This window comes from Heterodontus francisci, chromosome 5 (genome assembly GCF_036365525.1).
Source record: "Heterodontus francisci isolate sHetFra1 chromosome 5, sHetFra1.hap1, whole genome shotgun sequence".
NCBI classification, from domain to species: domain Eukaryota; kingdom Metazoa; phylum Chordata; class Chondrichthyes; order Heterodontiformes; family Heterodontidae; genus Heterodontus; species Heterodontus francisci.
Window position 1 is genome coordinate 61,721,989 of NC_090375.1, and position 13,513 is coordinate 61,735,501.

At 51.3% G+C, this 13,513-nt stretch overlaps 10 non-coding genes across 10 annotated transcripts; 5 read left to right on the top strand and 5 right to left on the bottom strand.

The window, feature by feature from the left end:
* Positions 1–558: 558 nt before the first annotated feature.
* Positions 559–631, top strand: trnar-acg (transfer RNA arginine (anticodon ACG)). The gene has a single exon. It is a non-coding gene; the product is annotated as a tRNA-Arg (tRNA).
* A 1,273-nt stretch (positions 632–1,904) lies between these two features.
* Positions 1,905–1,997, bottom strand: trnay-gua (transfer RNA tyrosine (anticodon GUA)). The gene is made up of 2 exons: positions 1,961–1,997; positions 1,905–1,940 (listed from the first exon to the last, which is right to left on the bottom strand). It is a non-coding gene; the product is annotated as a tRNA-Tyr (tRNA).
* Positions 1,998–3,409: 1,412 nt separating this feature from the next.
* On the top strand, positions 3,410–3,482 carry trnar-acg (transfer RNA arginine (anticodon ACG)). The gene has a single exon. It is a non-coding gene; the product is annotated as a tRNA-Arg (tRNA).
* Positions 3,483–4,755: 1,273 nt separating this feature from the next.
* On the bottom strand, positions 4,756–4,848 carry trnay-gua (transfer RNA tyrosine (anticodon GUA)). Its single transcript has 2 exons — positions 4,812–4,848; positions 4,756–4,791 (listed from the first exon to the last, which is right to left on the bottom strand). It is a non-coding gene; the product is annotated as a tRNA-Tyr (tRNA).
* Positions 4,849–6,251: 1,403 nt separating this feature from the next.
* On the top strand, positions 6,252–6,324 carry trnar-acg (transfer RNA arginine (anticodon ACG)). The gene has a single exon. It is a non-coding gene; the product is annotated as a tRNA-Arg (tRNA).
* A 1,273-nt stretch (positions 6,325–7,597) lies between these two features.
* trnay-gua (transfer RNA tyrosine (anticodon GUA)) lies at positions 7,598–7,690 on the bottom strand. The gene is made up of 2 exons: positions 7,654–7,690; positions 7,598–7,633 (listed from the first exon to the last, which is right to left on the bottom strand). It is a non-coding gene; the product is annotated as a tRNA-Tyr (tRNA).
* A 1,403-nt stretch (positions 7,691–9,093) lies between these two features.
* trnar-acg (transfer RNA arginine (anticodon ACG)) lies at positions 9,094–9,166 on the top strand. The gene has a single exon. It is a non-coding gene; the product is annotated as a tRNA-Arg (tRNA).
* A 1,273-nt stretch (positions 9,167–10,439) lies between these two features.
* Positions 10,440–10,532, bottom strand: trnay-gua (transfer RNA tyrosine (anticodon GUA)). The gene is made up of 2 exons: positions 10,496–10,532; positions 10,440–10,475 (listed from the first exon to the last, which is right to left on the bottom strand). It is a non-coding gene; the product is annotated as a tRNA-Tyr (tRNA).
* A 1,412-nt stretch (positions 10,533–11,944) lies between these two features.
* On the top strand, positions 11,945–12,017 carry trnar-acg (transfer RNA arginine (anticodon ACG)). The gene has a single exon. It is a non-coding gene; the product is annotated as a tRNA-Arg (tRNA).
* A 1,273-nt stretch (positions 12,018–13,290) lies between these two features.
* On the bottom strand, positions 13,291–13,383 carry trnay-gua (transfer RNA tyrosine (anticodon GUA)). Its single transcript has 2 exons — positions 13,347–13,383; positions 13,291–13,326 (listed from the first exon to the last, which is right to left on the bottom strand). It is a non-coding gene; the product is annotated as a tRNA-Tyr (tRNA).
* Positions 13,384–13,513: the final 130 nt, after the last annotated feature.

Here is a 13,513-nt window from a genome sequence, read left to right on the forward strand (position 1 = left end):
ACCACAGAATGTCGCACGTGAAATGCTGGCAAGTACAGTGAGGCACCTCTTGTAGTGTAATGAGAGAAACTGATCTGTATTGCACTTGATGTCATGTCAAATTTCAACTGTTATGTAATGTATGCTTGCAAATGTTATCAAAAAAGTCTCTTTTTGGAAAGAAAAAGCAACGGTCTGCTGGCGCACAGAAGCAGCTGCACATGTGAAACAGCTGTGTGCAGGGTGTTTTCAGAGAGCAAAGGAGACATTCTGCGCATTGGCGACAACATGTTCCTTCAAAGCAACCTGTCAAGTTAAGAGCACTGGCTTCGGCTAATTGCTGCTTACTCCAAAATGGCAGCTGCACCTTTGAGCTGGAATTGCGGCAGAAACCTAAGGATAACCTTGCTTTGCATGCTCGTGTACTTCACCACTGTTCAAGCTCAAGCATGGAAGGGAAGCAGTGAAGGTGATTCTCTTTGCTGATTGATCACCAAGCGACTCTGACCATTCCCACCCGTGGAGCTGCAAACACCGCAGCTGTGCAGACTGTGAGCTGCAATTGCAAATGTACCTTTGGGGCCAATGGCGCAATGGATAACGTGTCTGACTACGGATCAGAAGATTGTAGGTTCGACTCCTACCTGGCTCGTGCTGTTTTTGTACAAACTATGCATTGTGACTTTCTGCGCTTGCGAGCTGGCCGTGCTGCCTGATTCCTTGCAGGGCAAGTGCCTTCATAGCGGCGTAGGCATTTTTCACTCTCAAAATGCGAAGCTCCTCAATGCAATCCGCACTCAAAGTATGCAATGCTGCAAAGCCTTTTCTTTTCCCCTTCACTCAACTCAGCTTTCCAAGGTGGAAAAGTCAAGAAGCCTTGCTTGCCACAGCACAAGAAAGGATATGAAGCCTTTTCAGCACTTTGTGGCTGAGCAGGTGCAACCAATTGGGAGAAGAAGAGCCGGCGCCACTGTTGAGTGCCAAGAACTGGCCGAGCGGAGCGGAGCTAAGAAAGAAGTGGAGAATGCAGGCATCGATCCCGCTACCTCTCGCATGCAAAGAGAGCGCTCTACCACTTGAGCTAATTCCCCAGTGTTGTTGGGGTTGTTAGCCTAGCTTGTTTGGCAGGAGCTCCTCAGCACCACCCTCAACTTGGTCCGTGAGCAGCAGGGAAATCCTGCTTCGGCTTGGCCGGCTGCCTCAAGGCATTCAATGCTTTGCTCCAATCAGCATGTGCGAGCACCAGCAGGTGAGCAGCTGCAGGACCGCAAGCCACAATAACCATGGACGAAGCCAAAAAGAGCCGGAGCTTGCGCAAGGCAAGCCAGCTGAGCGGAAACGAGCAGCCACCCCGAGCGTCAGGGTGCAGCCTAGAACCCTGTCTGACTGACACAAGATTTCTTTTGTTTTCTAGTGAGTGCTGAGCATACTACTTCAAAGAACTCCCTGCTTGGAGCAGCTGACGCAAAAGGGTGCGTGAGGAAAGGCCACTCTGTAAGAGTCTGGCGCCATAGTATAGCGAGCGGCTGGAAACTGTGTAAAAGCCCTGGGGCTGTGGCAGCGGAGAATGTTGGTGATGAAATGTAAATGTACATTGTAAATATAAGCTAGTTCGGCAAGTGTAGTGAGGCAGCTGATGTAGTGTATTGAAAGTAAGGGATGTGCATTGCACTTTATCGGAGGTGAAATTTGAAGAGTTGTGTAATGTTGTGTCGGAAGTGTATTTTTGAGGTACAGGGCTGTGTGCTGAGCAGCAGGTGCAAGTGCAGAAGTGAAAGAACTGTGTGCGGGCTGTTATGAGAGAGGAAAAGGGGGTTGGTGCGCCTTGTTCGCAAGATCCGAGCGCGTTGTGTACTTGTGAAATTTAGAGTGCTGCCTCGAGCAAATTGTGGCATTGTGCAGACGGAGTGGAAAAAGGCCGTTGTTCCTTCGAGCCGGAATTGAACCAGCGACCTAAGGATGTCAGTGTTTTGATTTTCCTCTACAGTCCTACGCTCTACCAGCTGAGCTATCTAAGGGGCAGGAGTTGTGGCACATGCAGCTGATTTAGTGCCATGCACTTTTGGCCACTCAGGGCCTTGTGCGCCTATTGATGGCGCAGCACTGTGGCACCGTGAGCCGCCAGCTGCTCCCCGCAGCTTGTGCGAGTAGTGTAATGGATAAGGATTCCGTCTGTGGATCGCAAGCTGATAGCGTGCACTCCTTCCTGGCTGGCAGATTTATGCAAACTTTGCATTATGACTCGGGACACCAGGCAAGCTGACTTACTTGGGCGCGCCACCTTTGGCGTCGCTTTCTCAAGTCCCTTCTCAGCGCAGTAGGCACTCTCATTATCTGAAAGTCCTGACTTGGCAATGCCAAGTGACGCACACCACGATAAGCATCAACTGCTGTGAGAGGAACTTCAACGCGGTGAAAGCCGCACTTTGGTCTGTCCGAATTTTGCTGGTCTTCCGGTGCGAGGAGCTGTCGACGACCGAGCGTTGCCGATTGGCACATTCCAAGGTCCAGGACTATGTCCCGAGGGACGCACTGAAGCTTGGCAGGTGTCCCTCCTAGTTGACCTGCGGCCTGCAAGGAAATCCTGCTTCCGGTTGGCCGCCTGCGAGAACATATTCAATGCTTTGCTCCAGTCAGCATGTCTGAGCACCAGCAGGCGAGCAGCTGCAGGACCGCAAGCCAGAAAAATGATGAAAGAAGCCGAAAAGAGCTGGAGCTGACGGAAGGCAAGCGAAGTGAGCGGAAACTAGCAACCGCCACCAGTGTGAAGGAGCAGCCGAGAAGCCCGTGTGACTGACAGGAGGCTTCTTTTTCTTCCAAGGAAGTACTGAGTGTTTGGAAGAGTTACTGCTCCACGGAGCTGCTTGTACGCACCACAGAATGTCGCACGTGAAATGCTGGCAAGTACAGTGAGGCACCTCTTGTAGTGTAATGAGAGAAACTGATCTGTATTGCACTTGATGTCATGTCAAATTTCAACTGTTATGTAATGTATGCTTGCAAATGTTATCAAAAAAGTCTCTTTTTGGAAAGAAAAAGCAACGGTCTGCTGGCGCACAGAAGCAGCTGCACATGTGAAACAGCTGTGTGCAGGGTGTTTTCAGAGAGCAAAGGAGACATTCTGCGCATTGGCGACAACATGTTCCTTCAAAGCAACCTGTCAAGTTAAGAGCACTGGCTTCGGCTAATTGCTGCTTACTCCAAAATGGCAGCTGCACCTTTGAGCTGGAATTGCGGCAGAAACCTAAGGATAACCTTGCTTTGCATGCTCGTGTACTTCACCACTGTTCAAGCTCAAGCATGGAAGGGAAGCAGTGAAGGTGATTCTCTTTGCTGATTGATCACCAAGCGACAATGACCATTCCCACCCGTGGAGCTGCAAACACCGCAGCTGTGCAGACTGTGAGCTGCAACTGCAAATGTACCTTTGGGGCCAGTGGTGCAATGGATAACGTGTCTGACTACGGATCAGAAGATTGTAGGTTCGACTCCTACCTGGCTCGTGCTGTTTTTGTACAAACTATGCATTGTGACTTTCTGCGCTTGCGAGCTGGCCGTGCTGCCTGATTCCTTGCAGGGCAAGTGCCTTCATAGCGGCGTAGGCATTTTTCACTCTCAAAATGCGAAGCTCCTCAATGCAATCCGCACTCAAAGTATGCAATGCTGCAAAGCCTTTTCTTTTCCCCTTCACTCAACTCAGCTTTCCAAGGTGGAAAAGTCAAGAAGCCTTGCTTGCCACAGCACAAGAAAGGATATGAAGCCTTTTCAGCACTTTGTGGCTGAGCAGGTGCAACCAATTGGGAGAAGAAGAGCCGGCGCCACTGTTGAGTGCCAAGAACTGGCCGAGCGGAGCGGAGCGAAGAAAGAAGTGGAGAATGCAGGCATCGATCCCGCTACCTCTCACATGCAAAGCGAGCGCTCTACCACTTGAGCTAATTCCCCAGTGTTGTTGGGGTTGTTAGCCTAGCTTGTTTGGCAGGAGCTCCTCAGCACCACCCTCAACTTGGTCCGTGAGCAGCAGGGAAATCCTGCTTCGGCTTGGCCGGCTGCCTCAAGGCATTCAATGCTTTGCTCCAATCAGCATGTGCGAGCACCAGCAGGTGAGCAGCTGCAGGACCGCAAGCCACAATAACCATGGACGAAGCCAAAAAGAGCCGGAGCTTGCGCAAGGCAAGCCAGCTGAGCGGAAACGAGCAGGCACCCCGAGCGTCAGGGTGCAGCCTAGAACCCTGTCTGACTGACACAAGATTTCTTTTGTTTTCTAGTGAGTGCTGAGCATACTACTTCAAAGAACTCCCTGCTTGGAGCAGCTGACGCAAAAGGGTGCGTGAGGAAAGGCCACTCTGTAAGAGTCTGGCGCCATAGTATAGCGAGCGGCTGGAAACTGTGTAAAAGCCCTGGGGCTGTGGCAGCGGAGAATGTTGGTGATGAAATGTAAATGTACATTGTAAATATAAGCTAGTTCGGCAAGTGTAGTGAGGCAGCTGATGTAGTGTATTGAAAGTAAGGGATGTGCATTGCACTTTATCGGAGGTGAAATTTGAAGAGTTGTGTAATGTTGTGTCGGAAGTGTATTTTTGAGGTACAGGGCTGTGTGCTGAGCAGCAGGTGCAAGTGCAGAAGTGAAAGAACTGTGTGCGGGCTGTTATGAGAGAGGAAAAGGGGGTTGGTGCGCCTTGTTCGCAAGATCCGAGCGTGTTGTGTCCTTGTGAAATTTAGAGTGCTGCCTCGAGCAAATTGTGGCATTGTGCAGACGTAGTGGAAAAAGGCCGTTGTTCCTTCGAGCCGGAATTGAACCAGCGACCTAAGGATGTCAGTGTTTTGATTTTCCTCTACATTCCTCCGCTCTACCAGCTGAGCTATCAAAGGGGCAGGAGCTGTGGCACATGCAGCTGATTTAGTGCCATGCACCTTTGGCCACTCAGGGCCTATTGATGGCGCAGCACTGTGGCACCGTGAGCCGCCAGCTGCTCCCCGCAGCTTGTGCGAGTAGTGTAATGGATAAGGATTCCGTCTGTGGATCGCAAGCTGATAGCGTGCACTCCTTCCTGGCTGGCAGATTTATGCAAACTTTGCATTATGACTCGGGACACCAGGCAAGCTGACTTACTTGGGCGCGCCACCTTTGGCGTCGCTTTCTCAAGTCCCTTCTCAGCGCAGTAGGCACTCTCATTATCTGAAAGTCCTGACTTGGCAATGCCAAGTGACGCACACCACGATAAGCATCAACTGCTGTGAGAGGAACTTCAACGCGGTGAAAGCCGCACTTTGGTCTGTCCGAATTTTGCTGGTCTTCCGGTGCGAGGAGCTGTCGACGACCGAGCGTTGCCGATTGGCACATTCCAAGGTCCAGGACTATGTCCCGAGGGACGCACTGAAGCTTGGCAGGTGTCCCTCCTAGTTGACCTGCGGCCTGCAAGGAAATCCTGCTTCCGGTTGGCCGCCTGCGAGAACATATTCAATGCTTTGCTCCAGTCAGCATGTCTGAGCACCAGCAGGCGAGCAGCTGCAGGACCGCAAGCCAGAAAAATGATGAAAGAAGCCGAAAAGAGCTGGAGCTGACGGAAGGCAAGCGAAGTGAGCGGAAACTAGCAACCGCCACCAGTGTGAAGGAGCAGCCGAGAAGCCCGTGTGACTGACAGGAGGCTTCTTTTTCTTCCAAGGAAGTACTGAGTGTTTGGAAGAGTTACTGCTCCACGGAGCTGCTTGTACGCACCACAGAATGTCGCACGTGAAATGCTGGCAAGTACAGTGAGGCACCTCTTGTAGTGTAATGAGAGAAACTGATCTGTATTGCACTTGATGTCATGTCAAATTTCAACTGTTATGTAATGTATGCTTGCAAATGTTATCAAAAAAGTCTCTTTTTGGAAAGAAAAAGCAACGGTCTGCTGGCGCACAGAAGCAGCTGCACATGTGAAACAGCTGTGTGCAGGGTGTTTTCAGAGAGCAAAGGAGACATTCTGCGCATTGGCGACAACATGTTCCTTCAAAGCAACCTGTCAAGTTAAGAGCACTGGCTTCGGCTAATTGCTGCTTACTCCAAAATGGCAGCTGCACCTTTGAGCTGGAATTGCGGCAGAAACCTAAGGATAACCTTGCTTTGCATGCTCGTGTACTTCACCACTGTTCAAGCTCAAGCATGGAAGGGAAGCAGTGAAGGTGATTCTCTTTGCTGATTGATCACCAAGCGACAATGACCATTCCCACCCGTGGAGCTGCAAACACCGCAGCTGTGCAGACTGTGAGCTGCAACTGCAAATGTACCTTTGGGGCCAGTGGTGCAATGGATAACGTGTCTGACTACGGATCAGAAGATTGTAGGTTCGACTCCTACCTGGCTCGTGCTGTTTTTGTACAAACTATGCATTGTGACTTTCTGCGCTTGCGAGCTGGCCGTGCTGCCTGATTCCTTGCAGGGCAAGTGCCTTCATAGCGGCGTAGGCATTTTTCACTCTCAAAATGCGAAGCTCCTCAATGCAATCCGCACTCAAAGTATGCAATGCTGCAAAGCCTTTTCTTTTCCCCTTCACTCAACTCAGCTTTCCAAGGTGGAAAAGTCAAGAAGCCTTGCTTGCCACAGCACAAGAAAGGATATGAAGCCTTTTCAGCACTTTGTGGCTGAGCAGGTGCAACCAATTGGGAGAAGAAGAGCCGGCGCCACTGTTGAGTGCCAAGAACTGGCCGAGCGGAGCGGAGCTAAGAAAGAAGTGGAGAATGCAGGCATCGATCCCGCTACCTCTCACATGCAAAGCGAGCGCTCTACCACTTGAGCTAATTCCCCAGTGTTGTTGGGGTTGTTAGCCTAGCTTGTTTGGCAGGAGCTCCTCAGCACCACCCTCAACTTGGTCCGTGAGCAGCAGGGAAATCCTGCTTCGGCTTGGCCGGCTGCCTCAAGGCATTCAATGCTTTGCTCCAATCAGCATGTGCAAGCACCAGCAGGTGAGCAGCTGCAGGACCGCAAGCCACAATAACCATGGACGAAGCCAAAAAGAGCCGGAGCTTGCGCAAGGCAAGCCAGCTGAGCGGAAACGAGCAGGCACCCCGAGCGTCAGGGTGCAGCCTAGAACCCTGTCTGACTGACACAAGATTTCTTTTGTTTTCTAGTGAGTGCTGAGCATACTACTTCAAAGAACTCCCTGCTTGGAGCAGCTGACGCAAAAGGGTGCGTGAGGAAAGGCCACTCTGTAAGAGTCTGGCGCCATAGTATAGCGAGCGGCTGGAAACTGTGTAAAAGCCCTGGGGCTGTGGCAGCGGAGAATGTTGGTGATGAAATGTAAATGTACATTGTAAATATAAGCTAGTTCGGCAAGTGTAGTGAGGCAGCTGATGTAGTGTATTGAAAGTAAGGGATGTGCATTGCACTTTATCGGAGGTGAAATTTGAAGAGTTGTGTAATGTTGTGTCGGAAGTGTATTTTTGAGGTACAGGGCTGTGTGCTGAGCAGCAGGTGCAAGTGCAGAAGTGAAAGAACTGTGTGCGGGCTGTTATGAGAGAGGAAAAGGGGGTTGGTGCGCCTTGTTCGCAAGATCCGAGCGTGTTGTGTCCTTGTGAAATTTAGAGTGCTGCCTCGAGCAAATTGTGGCATTGTGCAGACGTAGTGGAAAAAGGCCGTTGTTCCTTCGAGCCGGAATTGAACCAGCGACCTAAGGATGTCAGTGTTTTGATTTTCCTCTACATTCCTCCGCTCTACCAGCTGAGCTATCAAAGGGGCAGGAGCTGTGGCACATGCAGCTGATTTAGTGCCATGCACCTTTGGCCACTCAGGGCCTATTGATGGCGCAGCACTGTGGCACCGTGAGCCGCCAGCTGCTCCCCGCAGCTTGTGCGAGTAGTGTAATGGATAAGGATTCCGTCTGTGGATCGCAAGCTGATAGCGTGCACTCCTTCCTGGCTGGCAGATTTATGCAAACTTTGCATTATGACTCGGGACACCAGGCAAGCTGACTTACTTGGGCGCGCCACCTTTGGCGTCGCTTTCTCAAGTCCCTTCTCAGCGCAGTAGGCACTCTCATTATCTGAAAGTCCTGACTTGGCAATGCCAAGTGACGCACACCACGATAAGCATCAACTGCTGTGAGAGGAACTTCAACGCGGTGAAAGCCGCACTTTGGTCTGTCCGAATTTTGCTGGTCTTCCGGTGCGAGGAGCTGTCGACGACCGAGCGTTGCCGATTGGCACATTCCAAGGTCCAGGACTATGTCCCGAGGGACGCACTGAAGCTTGGCAGGTGTCCCTCCTAGTTGACCTGCGGCCTGCAAGGAAATCCTGCTTCCGGTTGGCCGCCTGCGAGAACATATTCAATGCTTTGCTCCAGTCAGCATGTCTGAGCACCAGCAGGCGAGCAGCTGCAGGACCGCAAGCCAGAAAAATGATGAAAGAAGCCGAAAAGAGCTGGAGCTGACGGAAGGCAAGCGAAGTGAGCGGAAACTAGCAACCGCCACCAGTGTGAAGGAGCAGCCGAGAAGCCCGTGTGACTGACAGGAGGCTTCTTTTTCTTCCAAGGAAGTACTGAGTGTTTGGAAGAGTTACTGCTCCACGGAGCTGCTTGTACGCACCACAGAATGTCGCACGTGAAATGCTGGCAAGTACAGTGAGGCACCTCTTGTAGTGTAATGAGAGAAACTGATCTGTATTGCACTTGATGTCATGTCAAATTTCAACTGTTATGTAATGTATGCTTGCAAATGTTATCAAAAAAGTCTCTTTTTGGAAAGAAAAAGCAACGGTCTGCTGGCGCACAGAAGCAGCTGCACATGTGAAACAGCTGTGTGCAGGGTGTTTTCAGAGAGCAAAGGAGACATTCTGCGCATTGGCGACAACATGTTCCTTCAAAGCAACCTGTCAAGTTAAGAGCACTGGCTTCGGCTAATTGCTGCTTACTCCAAAATGGCAGCTGCACCTTTGAGCTGGAATTGCGGCAGAAACCTAAGGATAACCTTGCTTTGCATGCTCGTGTACTTCACCACTGTTCAAGCTCAAGCATGGAAGGGAAGCAGTGAAGGTGATTCTCTTTGCTGATTGATCACCAAGCGACAATGACCATTCCCACCCGTGGAGCTGCAAACACCGCAGCTGTGCAGACTGTGAGCTGCAACTGCAAATGTACCTTTGGGGCCAGTGGTGCAATGGATAACGTGTCTGACTACGGATCAGAAGATTGTAGGTTCGACTCCTACCTGGCTCGTGCTGTTTTTGTACAAACTATGCATTGTGACTTTCTGCGCTTGCGAGCTGGCCGTGCTGCCTGATTCCTTGCAGGGCAAGTGCCTTCATAGCGGCGTAGGCATTTTTCACTCTCAAAATGCGAAGCTCCTCAATGCAATCCGCACTCAAAGTATGCAATGCTGCAAAGCCTTTTCTTTTCCCCTTCACTCAACTCAGCTTTCCAAGGTGGAAAAGTCAAGAAGCCTTGCTTGCCACAGCACAAGAAAGGATATGAAGCCTTTTCAGCACTTTGTGGCTGAGCACGTGCAACCAATTGGGAGAAGAAGAGCCGGCGCCACTGTTGAGTGCCAAGAACTGGCCGAGCGGAGCGGAGCGAAGAAAGAAGTGGAGAATGCAGGCATCGATCCCGCTACCTCTCACATGCAAAGCGAGCGCTCTACCACTTGAGCTAATTCCCCAGTGTTGTTGGGGTTGTTAGCCTAGCTTGTTTGGCAGGAGCTCCTCAGCACCACCCTCAACTTGGTCCGTGAGCAGCAGGGAAATCCTGCTTCGGCTTGGCCGGCTGCCTCAAGGCATTCAATGCTTTGCTCCAATCAGCATGTGCGAGCACCAGCAGGTGAGCAGCTGCAGGACCGCAAGCCACAATAACCATGGACGAAGCCAAAAGGAGCCGGAGCTTGCGCAAGGCAAGCCAGCTGAGCGGAAACGAGCAGGCACCCCGAGCGTCAGGGTGCAGCCTAGAACCCTGTCTGACTGACACAAGATTTCTTTTGTTTTCTAGTGAGTGCTGAGCATACTACTTCAAAGAACTCCCTGCTTGGAGCAGCTGACGCAAAAGGGTGCGTGAGGAAAGGCCACTCTGTAAGAGTCTGGCGCCATAGTATAGCGAGCGGCTGGAAACTGTGTAAAAGCCCTGGGGCTGTGGCAGCGGAGAATGTTGGTGATGAAATGTAAATGTACATTGTAAATATAAGCTAGTTCGGCAAGTGTAGTGAGGCAGCTGATGTAGTGTATTGAAAGTAAGGGATGTGCATTGCACTTTATCGGAGGTGAAATTTGAAGAGTTGTGTAATGTTTTGTCGGAAGTGTATTTTTGAGGTACAGGGCTGTGTGCTGAGCAGCAGGTGCAAGTGCAGAAGTGAAAGAACTGTGTGCGGGCTGTTACGAGAGAGGAAAAGGGGGTTGGTGCGCCTTGTTCGCAAGATCCGAGCGCGTTGTGTACTTGTGAAATTTAGAGTGCTGCCTCGAGCAAATTGTGGCATTGTGCAGACGTAGTGGAAAAAGGCCGTTGTTCCTTCGAGCCGGAATTGAACCAGCGACCTAAGGATGTCAGTGTTTTGATTTTCCTCTACAGTCCTCCGCTCTACCAGCTGAGCTATCAAAGGGGCAGGAGTTGTGGCACATGCAGCTGATTTAGTGCCATGCACCTTTGGCCACTCAGGCCCTTGTGCGCCCATTGATGGCGCAGCACTGTGGCACCGTGAGCCGCCAGCTGCTCCCCGCAGCTTGTGCGAGTAGTGTAATGGATAAGGCTTCCGTCTGTGGATCGCAAGCTGATAGCGTGCACTCCTTCCTGGCTGGCAGATTTATGCAAACTTTGCATTATGACTCGGGACACCAGGCAAGCTGACTTACTTGGGCGCGCCACCTTTGGCGTCGCTTTCTCAAGTCCCTTCTCAGCGCAGTAGGCACTCTCATTATCTGAAAGTCCTGACTTGGCAATGCCAAGTGACGCACACCACGATAAGCATCAACTGCTGCGAGAGGAACTTCAACGCGGTGAAAGCCGCACTTTGGTCTGTCCGAATTTTGCTGGTCTTCCGGTGCGAGGAGCTGTCGACGACCGAGCGTTGCCGATTGGCACATTCCAAGGTCCAGGACTATGTCCCGAGGGACGCACTGAAGCTTGGCAGGTGTCCCTCCTAGTTGACCTGCGGCCTGCAAGGAAATCCTGCTTCCGGTTGGCCGCCTGCGAGAACATATTCAATGCTTTGCTCCAGTCAGCATGTCTGAGCACCAGCAGGCGAGCAGCTGCAGGACCGCAAGCCAGAAAAATGATGAAAGAAGCCGAAAAGAGCTGGAGCTGACGGAAGGCAAGCGAAGTGAGCGGAAACTAGCAACCGCCACCAGTGTGAAGGAGCAGCCGAGAAGCCCGTGTGACTGACAGGAGGCTTCTTTTTCTTCCAAGGAAGTACTGAGTGTTTGGAAGAGTTACTGCTCCACGGAGCTGCTTGTACGCACCACAGAATGTCGCACGTGAAATGCTGGCAAGTACAGTGAGGCACCTCTTGTAGTGTAATGAGAGAAACTGATCTGTATTGCACTTGATGTCATGTCAAATTTCAACTGTTATGTAATGTATGCTTGCAAATGTTATCAAAAAAGTCTCTTTTTGGAAAGAAAAAGCAACGGTCTGCTGGCGCACAGAAGCAGCTGCACATGTGAAACAGCTGTGTGCAGGGTGTTTTCAGAGAGCAAAGGAGACATTCTGCGCATTGGCGACAACATGTTCCTTCAAAGCAACCTGTCAAGTTAAGAGCACTGGCTTCGGCTAATTGCTGCTTACTCCAAAATGGCAGCTGCACCTTTGAGCTGGAATTGCGGCAGAAACCTAAGGATAACCTTGCTTTGCATGCTCGTGTACTTCACCACTGTTCAAGCTCAAGCATGGAAGGGAAGCAGTGAAGGTGATTCTCTTTGCTGATTGATCACCAAGCGACAATGACCATTCCCACCCGTGGAGCTGCAAACACCGCAGCTGTGCAGACTGTGAGCTGCAACTGCAAATGTACCTTTGGGGCCAGTGGCGCAATGGATAACGTGTCTGACTACGGATCAGAAGATTGTAGGTTCGACTCCTACCTGGCTCGTGCTGTTTTTGTACAAACTATGCATTGTGACTTTCTGCGCTTGCGAGCTGGCCGTGCTGCCTGATTCCTTGCAGGGCAAGTGCCTTCATAGCGGCGTAGGCATTTTTCACTCTCAAAATGCGAAGCTCCTCAATGCAATCCGCACTCAAAGTATGCAATGCTGCAAAGCCTTTTCTTTTCCCCTTCACTCAACTCAGCTTTCCAAGGTGGAAAAGTCAAGAAGCCTTGCTTGCCACAGCACAAGAAAGGATATGAAGCCTTTTCAGCACTTTGTGGCTGAGCACGTGCAACCAATTGGGAGAAGAAGAGCCGGCGCCACTGTTGAGTGCCAAGAACTGGCCGAGCGGAGCGGAGCGAAGAAAGAAGTGGAGAATGCAGGCATCGATCCCGCTACCTCTCACATGCAAAGCGAGCGCTCTACCACTTGAGCTAATTCCCCAGTGTTGTTGGGGTTGTTAGCCTAGCTTGTTTGGCAGGAGCTCCTCAGCACCACCCTCAACTTGGTCCGTGAGCAGCAGGGAAATCCTGCTTCGGCTTGGCCGGCTGCCTCAAGGCATTCAATGCTTTGCTCCAATCAGCATGTGCGAGCACCAGCAGGTGAGCAGCTGCAGGACCGCAAGCCACAATAACCATGGACGAAGCCAAAAGGAGCCGGAGCTTGCGCAAGGCAAGCCAGCTGAGCGGAAACGAGCAGGCACCCCGAGCGTCAGGGTGCAGCCTAGAACCCTGTCTGACTGACACAAGATTTCTTTTGTTTTCTAGTGAGTGCTGAGCATACTACTTCAAAGAACTCCCTGCTTGGAGCAGCTGACGCAAAAGGGTGCGTGAGGAAAGGCCACTCTGTAAGAGTCTGGCGCCATAGTATAGCGAGCGGCTGGAAACTGTGTAAAAGCCCTGGGGCTGTGGCAGCGGAGAATGTTGGTGATGAAATGTAAATGTACATTGTAAATATAAGCTAGTTCGGCAAGTGTAGTGAGGCAGCTGATGTAGTGTATTGAAAGTAAGGGATGTGCATTGCACTTTATCGGAGGTGAAATTTGAAGAGTTGTGTAATGTTTTGTCGGAAGTGTATTTTTGAGGTACAGGGCTGTGTGCTGAGCAGCAGGTGCAAGTGCAGAAGTGAAAGAACTGTGTGCGGGCTGTTACGAGAGAGGAAAAGGGGGTTGGTGCGCCTTGTTCGCAAGATCCGAGCGCGTTGTGTACTTGTGAAATTTAGAGTGCTGCCTCGAGCAAATTGTGGCATTGTGCAGACGTAGTGGAAAAAGGCCGTTGTTCCTTCGAGCCGGAATTGAACCAGCGACCTAAGGATGTCAGTGTTTTGATTTTCCTCTACAGTCCTCCGCTCTACCAGCTGAGCTATCAAAGGGGCAGGAGTTGTGGCACATGCAGCTGATTTAGTGCCATGCACCTTTGGCCACTCAGGCCCTTGTGCGCCCATTGATGGCGCAGCACTGTGGCACCGTGAGCCGCCAGCTGCTCCCCGCAGCTTGTGCGAG